The sequence below is a fragment of the Dromiciops gliroides genome, chromosome 3, assembly GCF_019393635.1.
Source record: "Dromiciops gliroides isolate mDroGli1 chromosome 3, mDroGli1.pri, whole genome shotgun sequence".
NCBI lineage: Eukaryota > Metazoa > Chordata > Mammalia > Microbiotheria > Microbiotheriidae > Dromiciops > Dromiciops gliroides.
This window is the reverse complement of record NC_057863.1, coordinates 580531922-580554240: the sequence shown is the minus strand read 5'-3', so window position 1 is coordinate 580554240 and position 22319 is coordinate 580531922. Positions and strand designations below refer to the sequence as shown.

The following is a 22319-nucleotide window of genomic DNA, read 5'->3' as shown; positions in this document are numbered from 1 at the left end:
TTGAGCTCATTGTTTTCTAATCTTCTCCTATTCTAGGAAAACCCTTGCCAGCTTTCACTTCACTTCCTCCTCTCAGATCACCTGGAGGCCCAACACATGAGACCATGCCTGGTGGAAATTCTGCTCTGAAGTCTGTTCTCTTGATTGGTGACTGCATCTCCTGGACCACAAGATTCCAGGAGAGCCCTAGCCATGTGTCACTTCACTCCCTTCTCCTGGCTCCTGTTTTGCAAGAAAGAACCATAATTAAATCTGCTCTGCCACTTTTCTGTTTGGGGTATGTCAGTCTACTCCCCAGGGTCCCCACTCACCATCCTCTTAACCTTCTGGACAAAAGTGTCCTGGCCTAGCTACCATTCTATGTTTCTAATTTCTTCTATTAGAATTTAAGTTCCTTGAAGACTTTCTTTACTTTTGTATTTGTATCCTTAGTGCTTACTAAAATGCTTGGTCCTTGAACAAAAGCCTTAACAAATGTTTTTTCATTCATTCATTCATTCATTCATTCATTCATTCATTCATTCATTCATTCATTCATTCATTCCTCTGGATTTTTCTGTGGTGCCACCATTCAGTTTCCCATTTTCAAAACTTTTTTTTGTTAACTTTGACTCTTCCATTCCTTTTATTTCTCAAATCCAATTAGTTAGATAGGCAGCATGGTATAGCTCACCTTGGAATCAGGAAGACTTACATTCAAATCTAGCCTCTGATGCAAACTGGCTGTGTGGCCCTGCAAAATTCTGTAACCTCTCAGTGCCCCAGAAAGCTCTTGCAGCTCAGCTCTCACCTTAGTAAAGGCAGATTCCTGATTGACTAAATTCCCCATTCCAATGAAATCTGAACTCCCTCACTCCCTCCAAATCTAATTGTTATCAAGTCCTGTTGATTCCATTTGCATATTTCTTAAACTCATCCCCTTTTCTTTATTTCTGTTGTTATTATTCCAGTAACGATCCCCATTGCCACCCTCCAGGATTGTTTATAGAACTAGCTTCTACACTCTCCTCCTTCCATACCACTTACAGAATAACAATTCTTTTTTTTTTTCCAGGGCAATGAGGGTTAAGTGACTTGCCCAGGGTCACACCACTAGTAAGTGTCAAGTGTCTGAGGCTAGATTTGAACTCGGGTCCTCCTGAATCCAGGACCAGTGCTTTATCCACTGCGCCACCTAGCTGCCCCACAGAATAACAATTCTTATACAGAAATCTGGTTGTCACCTCTCTACCCAAATATGTTCAGTGGCTACATATTGCCTCCCAAGCTCAAACTCCTCCACACCTTGGTTGTCATCATACCTTTCTGGCATGATCTCATATTAATTTCTTCCATGTACTCTGTTCTGCCATCCTGGATGACTCTGTTTTGCAAACACACTATGATTTCTCCTTGTTCTTAATGCCTGGCATACCTTGCCTTCCTCTCTTTAATTCTTACCTATCCCCCAAAACCTAATTCTAATGCCACCTCTTCCAAGAAGACCTTCCTTGATCACCCTCTCTGATTCACCAGCAGACATTTTATTTTGTAGTTTTCTAATTCACTTATCATATAATTAATATTACAATTATCTGTTTGGAGTCTTAACTCCCTAGTAGACCTGATTTTGTCTTCCCCTGTGCCTAATAAATATTTCTCGAATGTAGCAGATACAGAGCTAGACTTAGAATCAGGAAGGAACACCTAGGTCCTAATCTCACTTAAGATAATTACTAGCTAGGGGGCAGCTAGGTGGTGAAGTAGATAGAGCACCAGCCCTGCATTCAGGAGGACCTGAGTTCAAATTTGACCTTTGACACTTGACACTTACTAGCTGTGTGACCCTGCGCGAGTCACTTAACCCTCGTTGCCACGCAAAAAAAAAAAAAAAAAAAGGTAATTACTAGCTGGGCAAGTCACCACTCTGTGAGCCTTAGTTTTGTGAGGCCAAAATGAGATAAAGTGTATTTTGAAAAGGTCTTTGCAAACCTTAAAGCATTAGGTACATGTGAACTATTATAATTTAATTGTTATGGGGAAAATAGGGTAGGGGGTTTGGGATAGGACAACAAATTGCACTAGGTGTGAATGGGGGTGGGGTGTATAATACACATGCTGGGTTAGGGTTTTCTTGAAGGAAGATAGGCCGGGTCCTCAAAATCTTCGTACTTCTAAGGTCTCGTATATGCCCTCATACATTCCTGTTGCTTGGTCATATATTCAAGCTGATTGAAATGTTTGAGAGATGGGGGCGGGGATTAAATTTTTTCAGTTAGAAGCAGCATTTGAGTGTATGTCGTGGGGAGGCATGCATTGAAAGGGAGAGGCACCCTCTAGGGTGAGAGACTTCTCCCTCTTCCCTTTCTTGATTCGTTTGGGACCGTAGGCGGGGTGGGGGTGAGAGATGTTCCTGGGAGAGCCCATGGGTTTATGCCACGAAAAGAGACTGCTAATTCTGGGCACTATATGGAAGAGGGATCTGTGGTGGTAGGGGAAGAGGGGACTGGGGAAGGAGAAATGGAAAGATTAGGGAACTGGCCCCCAACATCGCATCCAGGGATCTTCCCATCCCCACGCCTCAGTGAGGCGGGGCTAGGAGACCGTCCTAGGCAACGCACATGGTAACAGCCTAGGAAGTCGTGGGGAGTTGAAACATGCGGGACTAAGCTGGTAGGAAGAACTTTCCCAGAAGCCCCCGCAGCAAAGGCTGAGTTGCCATGCCATCCGATGTGTTCTTCGTTCTGATTGGTTGGAGGAGAGATTGCACGGGGCTCCCTCCGCCAACCTAACCTAAGAATGCAACGAGGGGGAGCCTGAAGGAGGCGACATAATTTTCCCGCCCCTCCCAGCTCCGATTCTAGGTTCCCTTCTGTGACGCAAGGATGCATTTCCAGCCAATCGTAACGTGGTGACAGAGGAGGGCGGGACAACTCCCTCTCTTCCTCGCTCTTTCACTCGCTATTCCACCCTCTTCTTTCTCCCTTCCCAGCCTGTTCCCTCCCCCCAACCCCCATCTCTTCCCCATTTCCCTTCGCCCTCATTTCTCTTGCCCTTACCCCGCCCCCACCCTCAAAATTCTATCACGTTCGGTTTCAAACGACACCTTGGCCAATAAGCATCGGGCCCACCGGCGAGTGGCAGCCACGACGGCCAATGCGAGCGCGGTGAGAAAGAAGGGCTCGCGGCGCGCTTATGACGACAACCGGCGTGTGACGCAGTCGGACCCCGCGCGCAGAGCGGCCCGGGCGGCGGCGGTTTCGTGGCGGCCGCGCGCGTTCCGAGCGGCGGCAGGAGGAAGAAGATTTTTAGTCCCTTCCTACGGGGGACGCAGCCCTTCGGTAAGGCAGCGGCGACGGTGGCCGGCCAGGTGCGCGACTCCGAGGCGAGAACGGGATTGGGGCCGAGCTGAGCTTAGGGCCGCCCCTTCCTTGAGAGAGGAGGCCGCGCGCTCTCCTCGGTCCGTACAACGGGGGCGGGGCCCACGACCCTCTGACCCCGCGACCCAGCATCTCTGCTTTGGGGGAGGAGCTGGGGTAGCCTCGCGGGCGAAGGTTTGGGGATTTGTGTGAATGGCCTGGCGCCCAGGAGTATCCTGGTTTCGGGACCTGGACGTAGGGTTTCCCGAGTTTCAGTAGTCCAGGGTCTGAGGTGTGGAGTCTGAGGGCCAGAGAGAGAGAGAGAGAAAGAGAGAAAGAACTCTTACTGGGTTTGTTGGAGGTGATATTGGGGATCTTTTATGCTACGGATCTCTTGGGTTGGGGGGGATACTTTTCGGGACCAGGGGTTTCCTGGGTAAAGATCTTAGGTTGGGAATGGGGGTTAGCGATCTAGGTTCTCCGGGGTTGGAAGGCAATGAAGGGAAAGTAGGCCGGAGTAAGGTTTCTGGATTTTTATCCTTCCTTTATTTTACAGATATTGGTTGGGTTCTTGCTATGTCTGGTTTCATTCTCAGCCCTGAAAGGGGGTTTAAAGAGGTTAAGACTTAGGTTCCTAACATCCTGGAGTGGATAGTGTGGTGGTGCTTCTTTTAATTTCCCTAATGCGAAAAATGAGGTTGAAATGGTGCTTCACTTAGGAAGTTAACATCAGAAATTTATAAGAGGTACTCTCCTTTCTCAGAGACACTTAATTTTTTTTTCCTTAGCACTAGAAAGACCAGAATTTAAGAATGCTTGGAAGTACCATGCTGCCTTGACTCGGTACATTTTTTTTTTCTAACTATGAGGCAGAGAAAATATAGTAGGATGAAAGTGTTAATTTCAAAGTAAAATTATAATGGGGGTGGTGGTGGCGGGGATCAGTTGACTAGGCTGGTCCTTCTGATAATGGCTTCGGAGTGCTTATTAGGTACCTTTTCCATTATCCTAGTTTCTACCTTTGATTTAAAGGCAGGGTGGCCTGTCACTACAAATTCAGAGCTAGGGGAGGAACCTTTAGACTCGTAGATTGTTAGGAAGCTGGGGGCCAAGTTTAGTGGCTTTCATAAGGTGAGTCATTTTCAGAGCCACGAGTAGAACCGAGATGATGTCCTTTCCAGTACAGAACACTTTCTTTTATTTTTTTTCGGGGCAATGAGGATTAAGTGACTTGCCCACAGTCACACAGCTAGTGTCAAGTGTCTGAGGCTGGCTTTGAACTCAGGTCCTCCTGAATCCAGGGCTGGTGCTTTATCCACTGTGCCACCTCACTGCCCCCAGAACACTTTATTGTTACACTGCATTTATCCTTGTGGGACTCTACCAATCTACTCTTACTGAGTTCTTACTTCTAGTGTTAGAGCAGTATGTGGCCACTTTTAGTAGACAGAGATAAGCATTCTTCAGATGTTGAAGATCCCAGGGAAACATTTCGATTTAGCATGAATGAATGAATAAGTGTCTATTAAGTATTTATTATGGGCCAAGCCTTGTACTGTATGTCGAGTATGGCACTACAAGTGTTCTCCCCATCACTATTTTAATTCACATCTAGTTTTAAAATCACATCTTAGAATTGCATTTCAGGTAGCTGATCATTTAATGAAGAGCAGTGAGATGCAGGGCGGGGTGGGGGTATCAATAAAACTGCAGATAATAACCTTAATTTGCTTGATGTAGTGGGATAAGTTCTAGGTTGGTATTCTGAGTGTTTCATCCTCTGTGATTTTTGGATAATTCACTTCACCTTTTCAGGCCTCCTTTTCCAACTCAGTAAAATAAGAAAGTTGTACAGTAATATCTTTAAGCTCCTTTTCCAGTTTTGACATTCTATTATTCTAGGTTTGATATGTAAAATTACTGGCTAATTGAGCAAAATAGAAGCATGTTCTTTTTAGAGACAGAATTTCTGAGTGATCAGGTGCAAACTGGGAATAGAAAACAGGAAGTGTGAAATTTAGAAAACTTAAGAGTAATTTTGTAATTAATCCACACTGGGAGACAGACTAAGAAATATCGGCTCTTCTCTGCTACAGGGTTCATAGTAATGTACTGTACTTGATTTAGCCATAAAGGGTGATACCATAAGCAAATTAGGAGAGCAAGGACTAGTTTACCTGTCAGACATATTGAGAAGGGAAGAATTTATGACCAAACGAGATAGGGAGCATTACAGGATGTACAATGGATAATTTTGATTATGTTAAAAAGTTTTTACACAAACAAAACCAATGCATAATATTGAGGGAGAGTTTCGTGACTACCTGTGAGTTTGAGTTTTCTTTGCAGGAAGAAGCTTACTTTAGTGGGGGAAAGAAGGAGCAATAGACTTGTAGTGTGGGTAGTCTGCCATTGAATCTCTTTTTTTTTTTTTTTTTGGAAGGGCAGTGAGGTTTAAGTGACTTTCCCAGGGTCACACAGCTAGTAACTGTCAAGTGTCTGAGCCGGATTTGAACTCAGGTACTCCTGAATCCAAGGCCTGTGCTTTATCCACTGGGCCACTTTATCCACTAGCTGCCTTTGCCATTGAATCTCAATCAAGGGATTTTCATGGGAGTACTGGATAACTCCAAATTGGTAGTGCTTACTGGTTGTTTGCATTTTTATTGGTGTGTCTTTGTGGGTGTGTAAGGGCTTGTTTATTCAATTAGGATACTAGGTTTTTCAAAGCCAGCAAATCCTAAAAAGAGGACAATGTGGTGCTTCTTTTAATTTTAAAAATTTTAATTTAATAGAACCTAAACAGTTGGATAAAATTATTCCTTTGAGAGTCTAAAATTGAATTAAAAAGTATTTATTATGGCCTTGAATGATTCACTTTATCACTTTGCTTGTGTTAGATGACAAAACAGATGTGGAAACAGTATTTGGGGAGTAGAAGAGAACTGGTAAAAGCTAAATGTCAGTTAAAAAGTGGACATTCTATCTGTAGTGTGGAATGTAAATAAACTGTACCTTTGTATATGGCAAAGTAAATACTAATACCACTGACTGCCAAAATGATTATGGAATACACACACACACACACACACACACACACACACACACACACACAGAGTAAAATAATTCTTAATTGTGACTGTCAACTCCTAGTGGGATGACATTGTGCCAAGTGATGCCTTATAGAGAGCTTGGCACGCTGTTAGAACACCCAGCTCCTAGGGTGGTTAAGTGAGATTTTATGGAGAGCCACCTCTCTTGACATCTTGAAGTGTATAGAATACAGAGGGGATCCATTTTCTTTTCTTTAAAATGTAAAGTTTAAATCTAAAGGGACATGGGGATAATAAATATATTTTGTAATAAATAAAAATATGTACTAGCAGTTGCTCTCTATGTACTCTATGATCTGTATATATTGGCCTTTTTGCCCATGACAGTCCATTTCCCTAAGATGCCTTTTCTGATTTCTCTCTTTCTCTGCTTCTCTCTTCCTTCTGAGATTACCTTCCATTACTCTTGCAGGAAGGGGAATTAGTATTTTTATAGCGCCAGTCATGTGCCAGGCACTGTGCTAGATGTCCCTTTGATCTTCACAGCAATCCTAGGAGGTAGGTACTAGTGTTGTCTCTATTTTACAGTTGAGGAAATGAGCAAACAGAGGTTATGACTTGCCCAGTGTTATACAACTAATAAGGATCCGAGGCACAATTTGAACTCAGATCTTGTGTACATGTCCAGTAGTCTTATCAGCTGCATGTACACAGTTGTTTGCATGTTGTCTGAGATTTCTGAGGTCAGAGCCTGTGTTTTACCTCACTTTGCTCTCCTCTAGAGCAAATCTTCTTAAACTGTGGGTCATGATTCCATATGGGGCTGTATAACTAACTGATTGTGGAGGTTGAGGAAAAATTTGGCAGTAACTGATTTGTATGCCTATTATATACTCAGGGTTGAGAGTGGAAAAAGTTTAAGATGCCCTTCTCTAGAGCTTAGCATAGTGCCTGGCACAAAGTAATTACTTAATTTTTGTTGTTTATCACCAGTCATGCCTTACCCAAACCCCAACTCTGGGTTACTGGAATCATTTGCCTCCTTCGTGTTTAACCATGCACTGCTGAGGAGATGGAGAAAGTCATAAAAGTATGCTAACTGGGTCCACTACAAATCTGTTATCAGTTCTCAACTGAGCCTTCACTGCAGCAAGGCCACCCTCTACTCCTTCCTAATTAATTGATCCTTTAAACATTGGTAATTTAAAATTTTTACACATATATTTAATCAGCAAAAATTATTTCCTCTCCCTCCAATTCCATTCCTTCCAAATGAGAAGAAAAAAAACACAAACCTATGTTAAACATGCAAAACCAATTTTCACATTGGCCATGTCCAAAAAATTTGTTTCATTCTGAATCCTGTACCTCTCAAGAGGTAGACAGCATTTTTTATCATTAGTCTTTGAGAATTAGGGTTGGCTATTATATGAATCCTATATCCTAATTTCTTTCAAAATTGATCATCTTTATCATATTATTGGCATTATAGTAATTGTCCTCCTGGTTCTGTTCACTTCACTCTGCATCAGTTCATATAAATCTTTCCAGATTTCTCTGAAACCATCCTTTTCATTTATTTCAGTGCAATTGTATTTATTTCATCATATAACTTGTTCAGTCATTCCTCAGTTTATGGGCACCCTCTTAGATTTCCACCTCACCTCAAAAAGATAAATATTTTTGTATTTCACTAGTTGAGTTTATTTTACTTGGGAACAATCCCTTCCTTAATTTACTTGCCCTCCTAATTCACTGATCTTCCTTCTCTTTCCTTCCTATTTATGTACCAGATGTAGTTCTGTCCCCAGGGGTGTGTGTGTGTGTGTGTGTGTGTGTGTATTCATTCTTTAATCCTGAGTCAGCTAGGTGGTGCAGTGCATAGAACACTAAGCTTGGAGTCAGGAAGACTCAAGTTCGAATTGTGGCTGTGGGCATATCTCTGTTTGCCTCAGTTTCTGTACCTGTAAAATGGGGATAATAGTCCCTATCTCTCAGGGTTGTTTTGAAGATAAAATACAATATGTGTCTGGCAAATAGCAGGCACTTAATAAATGCTTTTTTCCTTCCCCCTTCCTTTCAACAGAAAAGAGTCAGGTTCTAGGGTCAACCACTCCTTCCCCTCTTGCCTATCACACACTTCCTTGTTTGTGTGAGTATTTCACCCCGATTATATGGGATATTTTTCCTTCCCCCTCCCCCACCATGTATTCCTTTAATCCTCTCTTTCCCATTTTTGAGATCATCAGGATATAACAGAACCACTCCCAGGTCTTGTCTCTAATTGGACTCCCTCTATGTGATCCCAGATGATGGTAGGGATAGAGGGGACATATGTATCATCTCCCCATATTTTAATGTAAGCAGTTTATTTTTGTTTAGTCTCTTATGCTCATTTATTTATATTTGCTTTTTTATATTTCTCTTAATTCATGTATTTGAACTTCTTAGTTTTTATGGAACTATTCTTTTCATTAAGACATCAAGAATGCTTGAAAGTCCTTTGTTTCATTAAAGGGTCCCCCCCCCATCCCCAAGATTACGCAGTTTTCTGGGTAAGTTTTTCTTGGCTGTTTTTATATATTCTTTACCTTCTGGAATATCATGTTCCAGGGTCTCTGCCCCTTTATTCAAATCATGTGTGTTTGACTGGCTACTCAGAGTTGAATTCTTTCTTTGACCTGAAAGATCTAGATCTTGGCTATACTATTCCTAGGAGTTTTCATTTAGGAGTTTCTTTTGGAGGAGGTGGCTAACAGATATTTTTCATTTCTATTTTCTTCTTTGGTTCTAAGAAATCTGGGCAGTTTTGTTTGTTTTTGTTTTAAGATTCCTTGAACTATGATGTCTGGGCTCCCCCACCCCCCACACCAGTGGCTTTAAAGTAGTCCATTGATTCTTTTTTTTTTTTTTTAGTGAGGCAATTGGTGTTAAGTGACTTGCCCAGGGTCACACAGATAGTAAGTGTTAAGTGTCTGAGGCCAGATTTGAACTCAGGTCCTCCTGACTCCAGGGCGTGTGCTCTGTCCACCGCACCACCTAGCTGCCCCTAGTCCATTGATTCTTTCTATTTTTTTTTTTTGGCAGGGCAATGAGGGTTAAATGACTTGCTCAGGGTCACACAGCTAGTTAAGTGTCAAGTGTCTGAGGCTGGATTTGAACTCAGGTCCTTCTGAATCCAAGGCCAGTGCTTTATTCACGGTGCCACCTAGCTGCCCCCAGTCCATTGATTCCTTTTTTAAATTTTAAAATTAAAAAAAATTTTTTGTGTGTGTTTTGTTTTGGTGGGGCAATTGGGGTTAAGTGACTTGCCCAGGGTCACACAGCTAGTAAGTGTTAAGTGTCGGAGGTTGGATTTGAACTCAGGTACTCCTGAATCCAGGGCCGGTGCCTTATCCACTGTGCCATCTAGCTGCCCCAGTCCATTGATTCTTAAATTTTTTTCTCCATCCATTTCCCAGGTCACTCATTTTTGCTGTGAAATACCTTAGATTTTCTTCTATATTTTTAGTCTTTTGACTTTGTTTTAATATATCTTCTTGTCTCATTGGAGTCATTGGCTTCTATTTGGTCAGTTCTCATTTTCAGGGAGTTTGTTGCTTGGGCAAGGTTTTGTACTTCTTGTGCTAGGCTGTTAATTCCCTTTCCAATTCTTCTATAGCTTTCATTTCTTACCCATTTTTTTCCCCAGCCATTTATAAAAACCTTTTTTTAATTTGAGAAAACCTCTGTCTCTTCCAGGAATTCTAGTTGACTCTGTGCTGATGCTGTGTTTTGTAAATGTGTTTTTGTTTTTAGATGTTTTGGAGTCCTTGTCTTCTGGGTTTGTGTCTTGAGTATCTCTGTCCCCATTTTTTATGGTGAGATTCTTGTTTTTTTTTCTCATTCTTCCAGACTTCCTGATTTCAGACTTGATATTAAGGCCAGGCTCTGGGCACTACTGGTAGGAAGATGTAGACTGATTCTGTTCCTGGTTTTCTTGGAGGTTTTTGAACATTGGGTTATTCCAGGCTCTCGGGGAAAGCTCAGGCTGGGGACTTACAAGCTTTCAATGCTCCCAGTGATTAGATCCAGAGCAGAGTTTGAATACTGCCCCTCTACTCTGAGCTCTGCAAGTTTATGACCCAAGGTTTGGTCCAAGCAGTAATAGATTGCTTACCTCAGGAAGGGGGGAAGGGAGGAAGGGAAGGAGAGATAAAAGTTGGAACCCAAAACTATAAATAAAAATGTTTATAACTTTAAAAATATAATAGACTGTTGCTGGACTCAGCCACTTATGAGTCAGCTGAGAATCTCTGCTGTTTTAAATTCCTTCGTAGGCTTCAGACTAGGCTAAAAGCTGGAACTGAGACCCTTTTCTGCTCCTGAGATCTAAATCGCACCATACCATTGTTGCTTGCTTCTGAACTTACTCTTCTCTGTATACACCTGGAGCCTGCTACTGCTCCTTGCTCTAAATACCACCTCCAGGGTGTAGGTCTGCCCTGGATCTGTGACCTAGAATTGGGTAATGAGCAGCAAAGCTGCCAGGTGTCATTCATTCCCACCATGGGCCCTGGTTTGGTTTTGGGATCTTTTCTTGCCCTGGTGTACAGCCTCTCTTTGGGTTCTGGAGTATCTCTGGGCCAGACCTTAATGTTCTTTCTCTCTGTTTCTCTATGCCAGGCTGAGCTGTAAGAGACTTAATGTAACTTTTCCATGGATTTCCCCCTCAGGATTCTTGTCTGGTGCATTTTCTAGATCTATTTGGAGTGATGGTTGTGATGGGGGGAGGGGTTGGGGAGGGGAGGAGGAATTTAGTACACTGCTTCCTATTACTCTGTCATTTTGGCATCTAGAACATATTCCTCCGTTCTCATGCTTCCCACAGCAACCCTTTCCCTCAACCCTTTCAGTTGAAGATCTTGCTTCATACTTCACCAAAGAAATTTTGGCCATTATTTCCAGTTTCTCTTCTGGCCCCCTTCCCTTTCCCTCTTCTCTAACCTCCCCCAGCATCATTTCTCTGCTGTTTCCTCCTTCACTCTAGAGCCTTTTGCTGTGCTACAGCAAAAGTGGGTTGTTTTTTGGGGTAGGGCAATGAGGGTTAAATGACTTACCCAAGGTCATACATACGTGTCAAGTGTCTGAGGTCGTATTTGAACTCAGGTCGTCCTGAATCCAGGGCCGGTGCTTTACCCCCTGTGCCACCTAGCTGCAGCTGCCCCCTACAGTCATATATATGTACTCATCATTCCATCCCTTCCCAGTCTTTCCTGCAGATATCCATCGATACCATTCTACCACCAGCACCCATTTTCAACTAATGATTGCTATCTGTTGATTGCTTCTCTGTTTCCTACAAACATTCCCAGGTCTTCTCTGTCCTTAAGAAACCCTCATTAAGGGGGCAGCTAGTTGGTTCCGTGGATAAAGCACTGGCCCTGGATTCAGGAGGACCCGAGTTCAAAGCCAGCCTCAGACACTTGATACTTACTAGCTGTGTGACCCTGGGCAAGTCACTTAACCCCCATTGCCCCACAAAACAAACAAACAAACAAAAAAAATAAACCCTCATTAGATCCTGCTACCCCTTCTAGCTAGTCCTATATCTCTCTTACTCTTCTGATAAACTTCTTGAGAAAACTATCTATCCTCTGTACCTCTGCTTCTCCTCTGGTTTCGTCTCATGACTCAACTGAAACTACTCTCTTCAAAGTTACCAAAAGCCTCCTAGTTGACAGATATAACTATCTTCTATCCTCATCTTTTTTTTTTTTAAGTGAGGCAATTGGGGTTAAGTGACTTGCCCAGGGTCACACAGCTAGTAAGTGTTATGTGTCTGAGGCTGGATTTGAACTCAGGTCCTCCTGAATCCAGGGCCGGTACTCTATCCACTGCACCACCTAGCTGCCCCTATCCTCATCTTTCTTGACCACTTTGCTGCATTTGACTTTATTAATCAATTTATCTTCCTGGATATTGAGTTTTGTGGCATAGTAATCTATTGGTTCTCTTCTACATGTCTGTCTGATCCTTCTCAGTCTCTATTGCTGCATTTTTGCCCATATTACTGCTTACCACCTCCTCCAATTATAGATGTTCTGCAAGGTTCTGTCATGGGCCCTCTTATTTCTATGTATTCTATCATTTGGTGATTTCATCAGTTCTCATTGGTTGGGTTATCTCCAAATAGGTGATGCCTAAAATACTTGAAGATTTGCAAAGTACTTTACTTATCTCATATGTGTATATCCATCTCAAGTACCTGCCTCACATCATAAACTACCTATTGGATATTTTTAATTGGATGTCTTATAGGCATCTCAAACACAACTCACTTTGCTTCTGGCCAAACCCACCCTTCTTCCAAACTTCTCTATTACTATTGAAGGTCCCACATTTTGATTTCTTAAGTAATGTATACCTGTCGGTAGGTAGCACAGTGGATAAAGCATCAGCCCTGGATTCAGGAGGACCTGAGTTTAAATCTGGCCTCAGACACTTGACACTTACTAGCTGTGTGACCCTGGGCAAGTCATTTAACCCTCATTGACCCGCAAAAAAAAAAAAAGAAAGAAAGAAAGAAAAAAGCAATGTATACCAATTGCCCCACAAATTGAGACTGGTAGCCTTCCTCAGCTTTGGTACTGGACCCCTAATACAAGGGGAGACATTTTTATATGTTAAAAGCAGTCAAATAGGGGCAGCTAGGTGGCGCAGTGGATTAGAGCACCGGCCCTGGAGTCAGGAGGACCTGAGTTCAAATTCAGCCTCAGACACTTGACACTTACGAGCTGTGTGACCCTGGGCAAGTCACTTAACCCCAATTGCCTCACCAAAAAACCAAACCAAAACAAAAAAACCCCAGTCAAATAAGACCAATTAATTAAAAGAAAGCAATTAATCAGGATAATGGTCTAAAAGTTGAAAGTACTTTGTGTACATATTGCCATTGATAAGTACTCTGGTCCCAGCTCTGCCTATTTCATATGTTCCAATAATGAACCTACCTCTGTAGTAAAATACACTTATTGGCACACAGAATCCTTCTCACCTGTGGATGGCTGGAGCTGAACAGAGCAGGCTAGAGACTGGAGAGTCAGGAATCAAGCATAAGTTTTAATTTCAAAGTGAGGAAAACGGCTTGTAAGCAAAAAGGCAAACTAGACACATGTTCAGGGGCCCCCATCCCCAGTGGGGAGAACCCACTTTAGTATGACCAAACCTTGATTTATAGTGTTTGTGGCTAGACAAAGAGTCAGACCATGAATACTAACAACAGTAGTGAGACACAACAGTATCAGTGAAATAAGGTTATCTAGTGACATAAAGTCCATTCATAGCAGGAATTTATGTCTGTGCCTGTTGGTACAGACCATCAGTTACAGAAGGTAAGTGCAAAGGGTTGTTGTTATGCCAAGCTCAGGGCACCGCTTGCTTGCTGGGCCTTAGCACTGTAAAACAGGGTATCTCCTAATGGTACCTTGATACATTGTATGTTTGATAAAGAGAGGGATTGATAAAGAAAGAGGTGAGTAGGCAGCAAAGTGGCCAAAGGATGGAGGCTCTTGTTTGGCAGGGCAGCTTGAGGTCATTGTGGGAAGTATGGGTAAGGGAAGTATTAGGAATGGGAAGATATGATAATATATAATTATAATAATAAAAGAAAGATTAAACAACTTTCAGTGTACATATTGGAGACTGAGAAGAAATTAAATCTTTTAAAAGTGTTTTGAAAACCTGATTAAAGTTTTCATTAGAGAGCTCTTTTTGGGGGTGTGTGTGGGGGGGTGAGGCAACTGGGGTTAAGTGATTTGCCCAAGGTCACACAGCTAGGTAAGTGTCAAGTGTGTGAAGCTGGATTTGAATTCAGGTCCTCCTGAATCCAGGGCCGGTGCTCTATCCACTGCACCATCTAGCTGCCCTAAAGTTTTCATTAGCTATTTAAACTTGATACCTATGGAGGAAAATCCTTTTATGGATTAAAAATAGGGAAAGTAATTTTTGTGGTATATTACAATAATAAGAAACTGCCCTGATCTCTAATTCTCTTCACTGGACGACTTCATATAGACATGATTATAATTTGATGAACCATTTTATTTAAAATCTTTGGTGGTATAGATTTTTAATGTCTCATGTAGTTTTTTGTTTTCCATTTTGGAATGTTTATTTGCAAATATTCTAGAGTATGTATTCCAAATTTTGAGGCCAGATTTAACAATCACTTTAGTGGTATCATTTCATTCACTTGGAGAGAGCACTACAGTAGGTAACATGGAGTTGAAAAGGAAAAACTGCCTTGTATAGTGTTTCTAAAAATATAGCAAATTAAAAAAAAATCCAACCAACTAAAAATATGGCAAATGTAAAATGCTTGTGACTCACACAGCACCTCCACCACACATGTGATAAACTTAATGACATTACATAACCAAATACAGTAATAGGGATTTAAGTACCTCTAGTAATGAGACTGTGGAATGAGCTACCTTGGTAACTGGAGTAAGAAGGAATGAAGGAAGGGTTTACAATGGACTAGTAACATGGTCCCTTAGAAGAGGGAAAGGAGTATGTGTTCCAAGGAGAAGGAATGACATATATAGTGGCTTAAAGACAGAAAAAAATGCATATACCATATGTTTACTGTTAGGTTATTAAGATTTAGACTGATCCATGGTTGCTTTTCCACCCTCTCCCCTCACTAAAAAGCCCCAACATGTTAATGAATCATTGTCCCACTGAATCAATGTCTGCTATGTTCTAGGTACTTTGCTCAGTATTTGAAATTTAGTGTCATACTCATTCCCTTCTGTATTTCTGTACTTTTTAGATTTTACTTCCCTCCCATCCCTGTAGGTCCAAATATCATATGTTCATACAGGACTATGGTAGGGTCTAAGTCCTCCATTAGGTGTCTCTCAGATTTCCTTGTTTATCTTGACCTACATGGTTGCACATTGTGATACAATTTTTCCTTGATTTTTGATTTTTCATATGTATCTTATTCCTTAATTAAGTTGCAAATTCCATAACTGTAGGAATATGGATCCTGGAATTTAGAACCAGAAGAAACTGCTCAACCCAAACCATATCTTCTTTTTTAGTCATAGAATCGGAAAACAGGTTATGCCAGCCTTTCCCGCCCCCCCCCCCCAAAAAAAAACCCACCCCCATAAGACAGAGTTACTGGATGAATTAGGAAAGGCTTCACAAAGGAAATGGCATGTGGGCTGAGTCTTGAAAGGACCTGGGAGTTTCTAGAAGAGATGAGGAATGTGCCAGCCTCCCAAAACCTTGATGATTTTCATTGTGATTCTTAAAGCATGGTACTCACAACTGGACATTTACCCCCAAAGACAGCCACCCAAGTGGTAGGCACAAGACAAGGCAGTCAAAACAACTATGTACTAATTAAGTTGTTGGGCCAAAGCCCATCTACAAAGCCAAAATCTAAAAAACTGACATATTTTTAGTACCCAACATCCAAAAGGCCTTTGTAGCTTTCTGAACTCTCACCTTACCAATTAAAGAGTTATTTCTCTCTGACATATGCTGTCCACAGTGACCTAAATCTCCCCTCCCAAACATGAACAAATCCATAGCCATTTGGCTTAGTGGAGTGCTACATCTATTCACCTGCCTATCAACTAAGTAGTGGAGCATCTTTCCTATGATATTCCTTTAAGGAAGAATGTGTGTGCACATGTACATTTGTGTACTTCATATAGTTGATTCATTATGGGGTCTATTAGAGCTGTATGTGACTGAGGGCAGAAATGAATAGACAAGTAATATGACAGAAGAATAGGCATATTTAAGTGAATTATGTGAAAGGAAGGAATCAGGCAGGAAAGGATAAATTGTGAGAAGTGAATATATTACATATTATAATGAATAAATATATTATCATTTTTACATCACTCTAATTTCTCCCTGTACACCCTGTATTCCTTCTTCCTCCTCCTAGAGAACCATCCCTAACAATTTTTTAATAGATTCGTGGTGTGTAGGTTGTATATGAGGTCCACAGGAACTTGGGTAGCAACCTACCACATCCCACAGAAAATGCTGAAATTGGAAATAGATGCTTAGCTTCTTTTCCTTGGATTCTTGTAGGTTTTTAATTCATTCAGAGAACCTTAGGGTCCAGTTAAACAGTCGACTGAGAAGGGGCTCCAAGGTTGAAGACTAATTGGTTTAAAAAAGTAATCATTGTGTGGTGCTTTAAGGTTTACAAAGGGCCTCCTCACAATGACCCTGTGAAATTGGTAGTGCAGATAGAATAGTCACAGGAAGGTAAGTGACTTGTCTGTAGTTAAACATTTAGCAAAGGCAAATCAGGACTTGAACTTAGGTCTCTTAATTCCTCAACTAGTGCACCTTACACAACTCTGTATGTCTATTTTTAGGCCTTCTGTTCCTTGAACTCCATGATCCAGCCAAACTGGGCTATTTGTTGTTTTCTGTATGGGACATTCCAATTCTTCCCTCTTACCTTAGCACAGGCTGCTTCCAGTGTCTGCAGGGCCCTCCCTCTTCACTTCTACCTCTTGGAATCCTTTGGTTCCCATCTGGGTGAGCCCCTCAAATACCATCTCCTTCAAAAGGCTTTCCCCAAATTGTTGGTTTTTCTCTTAATCAGTCATTTTTTCCTTTTATATACATATGTATGTATGTGTATATATAAACTATATTTGCTCATCAGTGAACATGTATTCCCCTACAAGAAAACCTCCTCGAGGACAGGAACTGTCTCCATTTTGTATTGTATCCTTTTTGTTGTATGACTCATTATTGTGCCTGGCCAGTATTAGTAAGTGCTAGTAAATACTTGTTTGCTCATTGGGGATATATCCTGAGAGGGTAGACATTTTTCTATGTTATTTTTTAAAGTGAGTATTGTAAGATTTGAAGACATTCAACATCATGACAGGGAATGTTGGGTTATTCTAAAATTTTAGCTGTTGTCTTTTTATAAAGCTACTTGGAATCCCTGTGTTCTTGGGTTGAAAGGTTGGGGAAGTTGAGCCAGCTGGGTTTACATGGTAAGGAGGTTGTTAGGAAAATGCTTTACAAATCTTAAAGTGACTATATGTACAACTTTAAAGTGCTGTAAAGATATGGGGGGGGTTGTTTATTAATATTTCCAGACCCAAGAAGAGAGGCTTCGACTGTGGAGGGTAGGCTTCTTTGTAGGGGTCTTTAGAATGGAGTTAATCTCTGCAGCAGTTTTTGGTTTTGTGGATTTAGGCTGGATTAACTTTATTAGAATGTTAGAGGGCAGCTAGGTGGCACAGTGGATAGAGCACCGGCCCTGGATTCAGGAAAACAAACCTCTGTTCAAATCCAGCCTCAGACACTTGACATTTACTAGCTGTGTGACCCTGGGCAAGTCACTTAACCCTCATTGCCCTGCAAAAAACAAAAAATAAACAAAAAGAATGTTAGAACTAGAAGAGATTTTAGAATTTAGCTTAGAAAGCGTTTTGTGTATTCTAATGAGTGATATAAATTATCATTACAGCCTCCTTTATCTACAAGCGATGACACAGATTCAGAAAGGCTCACACCACTCATTGAGCAGCCATGTTAGGCTTAGGACTCAGATGTTCTGCCCTCTCAGCCCAGGGCTTTTCTGCTGCATCCTGTTGTAGACTTTCCACTTCTTCCATTCTCTCCCCAATATTGAAGATGCATACCAAAAAATGTTCTCAGATTTCTCTGTAGGAAGTGCTCCTTAAGTGACCTTGGACAAGTCTAACCTGTCTATGCCTAGCATCTACTTTCTTTTTTTTTGTTTTGTTTTGTTTTTTCTTTTCGGTAAGGCAATTGGGGTTAAGTGACTTGCCCAGGGTCACACAGCTAGTGTTAAGTGTCTGAGGCCGGATTTGAACTCAGGTACTCCTGACTCCAGGGCCGGTGCTTTATCCACTGCGCCACCTAGCTGCCCCTAGCATCTACTTTCAATTTCAGCATTTTCTGTGGTCTCATATACAACCTCCCCTATCTATTAAAAGATGGTTAGGGGGCAGCTAGGGCAAGTCACTTAACCCTCATTGCCCTGCAAAAAATGCAAAAAACAAATAAATTAAAAAAAGATGGTTAGGGACGGTTCTTTGGGAGGAAGGAGAAGGAATACAGGGTGAAATTAGAGTGATGTAAAGAAAATGATCATTTAAAAAAATATATTCACTTTTCACATGATCTGTAAACGAGCAGTTAAGTTCTTCTTGCTCTATCTAGCTCTATGATCCCTCACTCCTAGAAATCAATCTTAAAATGTCAGGTGACCCATAATTTTCCATCTTATTATTACAGTTCATATTTATGAAGTGTTTAACAGTTTGCAAAGTGCTTTACAGAAATTATCTTAGCACAATAGTTTTGTTCGTTTTTTGGGGTAGGTTTATTTTGAGCTAAATGAGACAGGTGTAATGCCATTTTATAGAAAAAGAAAATTAATGCTGGAATGAGTTTAAAGTTCAAGGTCAGGGGAAGCTAGATGACATAGTGGATAAAGCACTGGCCTTGGAGTTAGGAGGATGTGAGTTCAAAGCTGGCCTCAGACATTTGACACTTAGTAGCCATATGACACTGGGCAAGTCACTTAACCGAAATTGCTTCACCAAAAAAAAAATATATCACATAGGTCAATAGGAAGTCATCATTTTAGACCTGGCCAGAAATGATTAATTTATCATTAAAGATTTTAAACTGAATGTCAACATCAGGAGTTAGACTATTATTCAGTTGGTAGAGCTTGATGCTAATGAGGTTCCTTTTATGGCTCTAGAGCCTGTCAAGGTCCACCAAGCTTTGTTCCTTCCTTATCCATTGACTCATAATTGTAGCAAATGGACATGGTTGTTGTTACCAATTCAACATTTTTATGGCAGTTTAAGGTTTTTAAGGAGTTGGATGAGAATGGATAGCTTAAGGTAGACCTGTAATTTATTGGAAACATGCCTCAGAGTGTATCCCCTATGAAGATCATACAGTAATATATTTATAGATTTAGTAATATTTTAAGTATGAAAAGTAGGTTGAGACTATAATGTACTTGAGAAATCTAGCAAGATTGTAGAATATACATAAAATGGAGTGAACACAAATAAGCTAATACTTATCAAAGTTATCAGCTTTAGTTACTCCTATGTGGTTATGAGTTCTGAATTAACTCATCAGTGAGAATTCAAAAGGTCTATTGAAGGGTGGCAGTTACAACTCTTGCCAAACACATCTAAGAATCTCTGAGAAAGGGGAGTTAGAGACTAATTGGTGTAGTGAAGTATATATAACTTAATTGGTTGATACTTGGTAAAATGTAAAGGCAATAAAATTTAGAGCAGTTATCAACTCCAGTATTTATTGTTGAAAGATAAATGGAGCAACAAGTTAGCTCAAGAAAGATAAGGAGTCTTCCAGAAATAGTGCTGCATTGAGTATAAAAATAGATCATTAATACTTAGATACTGGAGGGCATGAGTTAATACGTTTTTATTCCTTTGAAAACCTTCATTTTCCTGTGGAAATTTGAAGAAGTGGGCATTCATTTGGATGGGTTATTAAGGGTTCTAATTCAGCAAAAGTTTGCAAGGCCCCAGGCTGGGTGTGAGGGCAGGAACTGGTAAGATTTACTCCCTGCTTTCAAGGAGTTTATCCTTTAATAAAGGAAAAGACTGGTGTTGGAATTCCTTCTACTAATACAGATCTTAACCCTTTCATACCTTCTCATCCTGTTATTCTTGTACATCTTTTAAGAAGTAAAGGATTTCTCTGGTTCTTTTTCCTGTATCAGAAGTAACAGTGTAGCACTTTTGCTCTCTCTTGTCTAATTTTAGCTTCTTGTTGGAGCCACTTTTTTTCTAGCCATGATGTAGAGGAGGGAAAGTTTATTAGACAAACATTTTGCAATTCCTAAAGGTTGGTAATGAGGGGGTCAATACTAGGTGTTTTTCAGTAGAAATAGGAAAGAGGTGAGGCTTGTTGTATAGGTAGAATTCACAGGATGTACTAATCAATTACATTTAGGAGATGAAAGTGAAGTCAAAGATAACATGAAAGACTCTGCATTTTGCATATAGAAATAGTGAAATCAAGAATAGTAGCAGGGGAAAATGTAAAAAAGCTTAGTTTTTGTATATTCGAGCTTGAGGTGATGGGATAGTCAAGTAGAGGTAGCCTGATAGCAGATAGAAATGTTCTAACAGCAATTGGAGATACAGTTCTAAAGTTTAGAAGAGAGGCTTTGGAAATCATAGGCATAAAGTTGCTATTGGAAGCTGAGAAAGTGAAATGCCATGAGTGTGAATATATATTGAGAAAAGACACCCTTGGGTAATACATTATTTGGCTGGGAAGATGAACACTCAGCAAAGAAGACAGTATGAATGGTTAAAGAGGAGAGTGACATTTCTGAATTCTAGGGAGGAGAGTAGTAGGAGGGGGAGTAGTCAGAACTATAGAGGGATGAGGCTGTCATATTTGACAATGAGGTCCTTTGGTGGCAACAGTTTCAGTGCATTGGGACAGGATAAGAAGCCTGGTAGAAAGGACTGAAGAGAGTGAGTGGTGAAAAAGTAGAGTCATTAAGCATAAATTTTATTAGTAAAACGGGGAGGGGAATAGTTTGAGAGTTGGGTAGAATAGAAGACTCAACTTAAGGGATTTTTAGTATTAGAAATATCTGCTACTGCGGAGGTAGGACAATGACAAGGGAATGAATGGAAGAAGGAACTGATTTCTGGAGCAAGGTCTTAGAGGAGGTGGGAATGAGTAGCTTCTGGGAGCCCAGGTTGAGGGATTAGTGTTGGTGAATATTTTTGTTATCCAGGAGACCTAGAGAGAGTGCTGATGCCAAGAAAGTTTGAGGAGTAGAGGAAGATGCTAAGGGAGCTGAAATCATATGGTCTTAGTCTTCCCAGCAAAGTAGTAGGTTGGGTCATTTACTATAAAGGAAACATGAAAATGGCAGATTGTGAGATCAGGCTTAAATATTGAAATATAGAGGTGGTACATTTGGCAATCTACATTATCTACTTTCTTTAAAAATGTTTTTGATATCTTTTTTTTAACCTTTACTTAATATTTCTCTACTCTGAATATAACAAAGAAGCTCAGTATAACCAATATACAAATGAAGTGAGTGAATCTGACATGCAATATTTTATTAGAGACTTCACACAAAAGGGAAAAGGGCTGGTGATGGTGGTATACTTTTTCAGTGTAAAGAGGTTTTTTTGGTCATTATAATTACATACCATTCAGCTTGATTATTTTTGTTGTTGTAATTGTTGTAGTAGATATGAATTTTCCTTCTGCTTACTTGATTTTGACTCAGTTCATATAGTGGCTGCTAGGTGGCACAGGGATAGAGTGCTGAATCAGGAAGACCTGAGTTGAAAAAAAGCCTCAGATGACTTCCTTTGTGACTCTGGTCAAGTTACTTCACCTTTGCCTGCGTCAATTTCCTCAGCCAGTAGGCTATAAGTGGGAATAATAATAGCACCTACCTTCCAGGGTTCTTATCAAGGTCAGATGAGATAATATATGGAAAGGGGCTTAATTAACACACTGACATAGTAGGCATTTACTAAATGCTTGTTCCTCCTGATCTTATCTGGTTTCTTCATAGTTTTCCTTTCTCATAACATTATGCAACATCCATATACTGTACTTTTTCTAGCCATTTCCCAATCAACTTAACACTACCTGTTTCCTCAGCTCCTATTTCTTTGTTGATAAATATCCCTGCAAGAAGCCTTCAAATTTGTTATCTGATCTCAACCTGACTACAAGTTTTTTTTCTTTTGTAGTTGATTCTGGACCACGCTCTGATGCCTCCTTGTTGCAGTTTTAAATTTTCTCTTCTTAACACCAAAACAAATTGAACATTTTCATATCTAAGGAGGATTTACATGAAACTGCAAATCTTTTAGATTAC

At 40.7% G+C, this 22319-nt stretch overlaps 1 protein-coding gene across 2 annotated transcripts in view; it reads left to right on the top strand.

Annotated features, from left to right (window-relative positions):
• The first annotated feature begins 3218 nt into the window (after nt 1–3218).
• Nucleotides 3219–22319, top strand: part of NUP98 (nucleoporin 98 and 96 precursor) — a 98675-nt gene continuing 79574 nt past the window's right edge. For both annotated transcript variants that reach the window (XM_043992441.1, XM_043992440.1), the window contains exon 1: nt 3219–3320. The gene's annotated coding sequence lies outside the window, so the exon portion shown is untranslated. The remainder of the gene's footprint in view (nt 3321–22319) is intronic.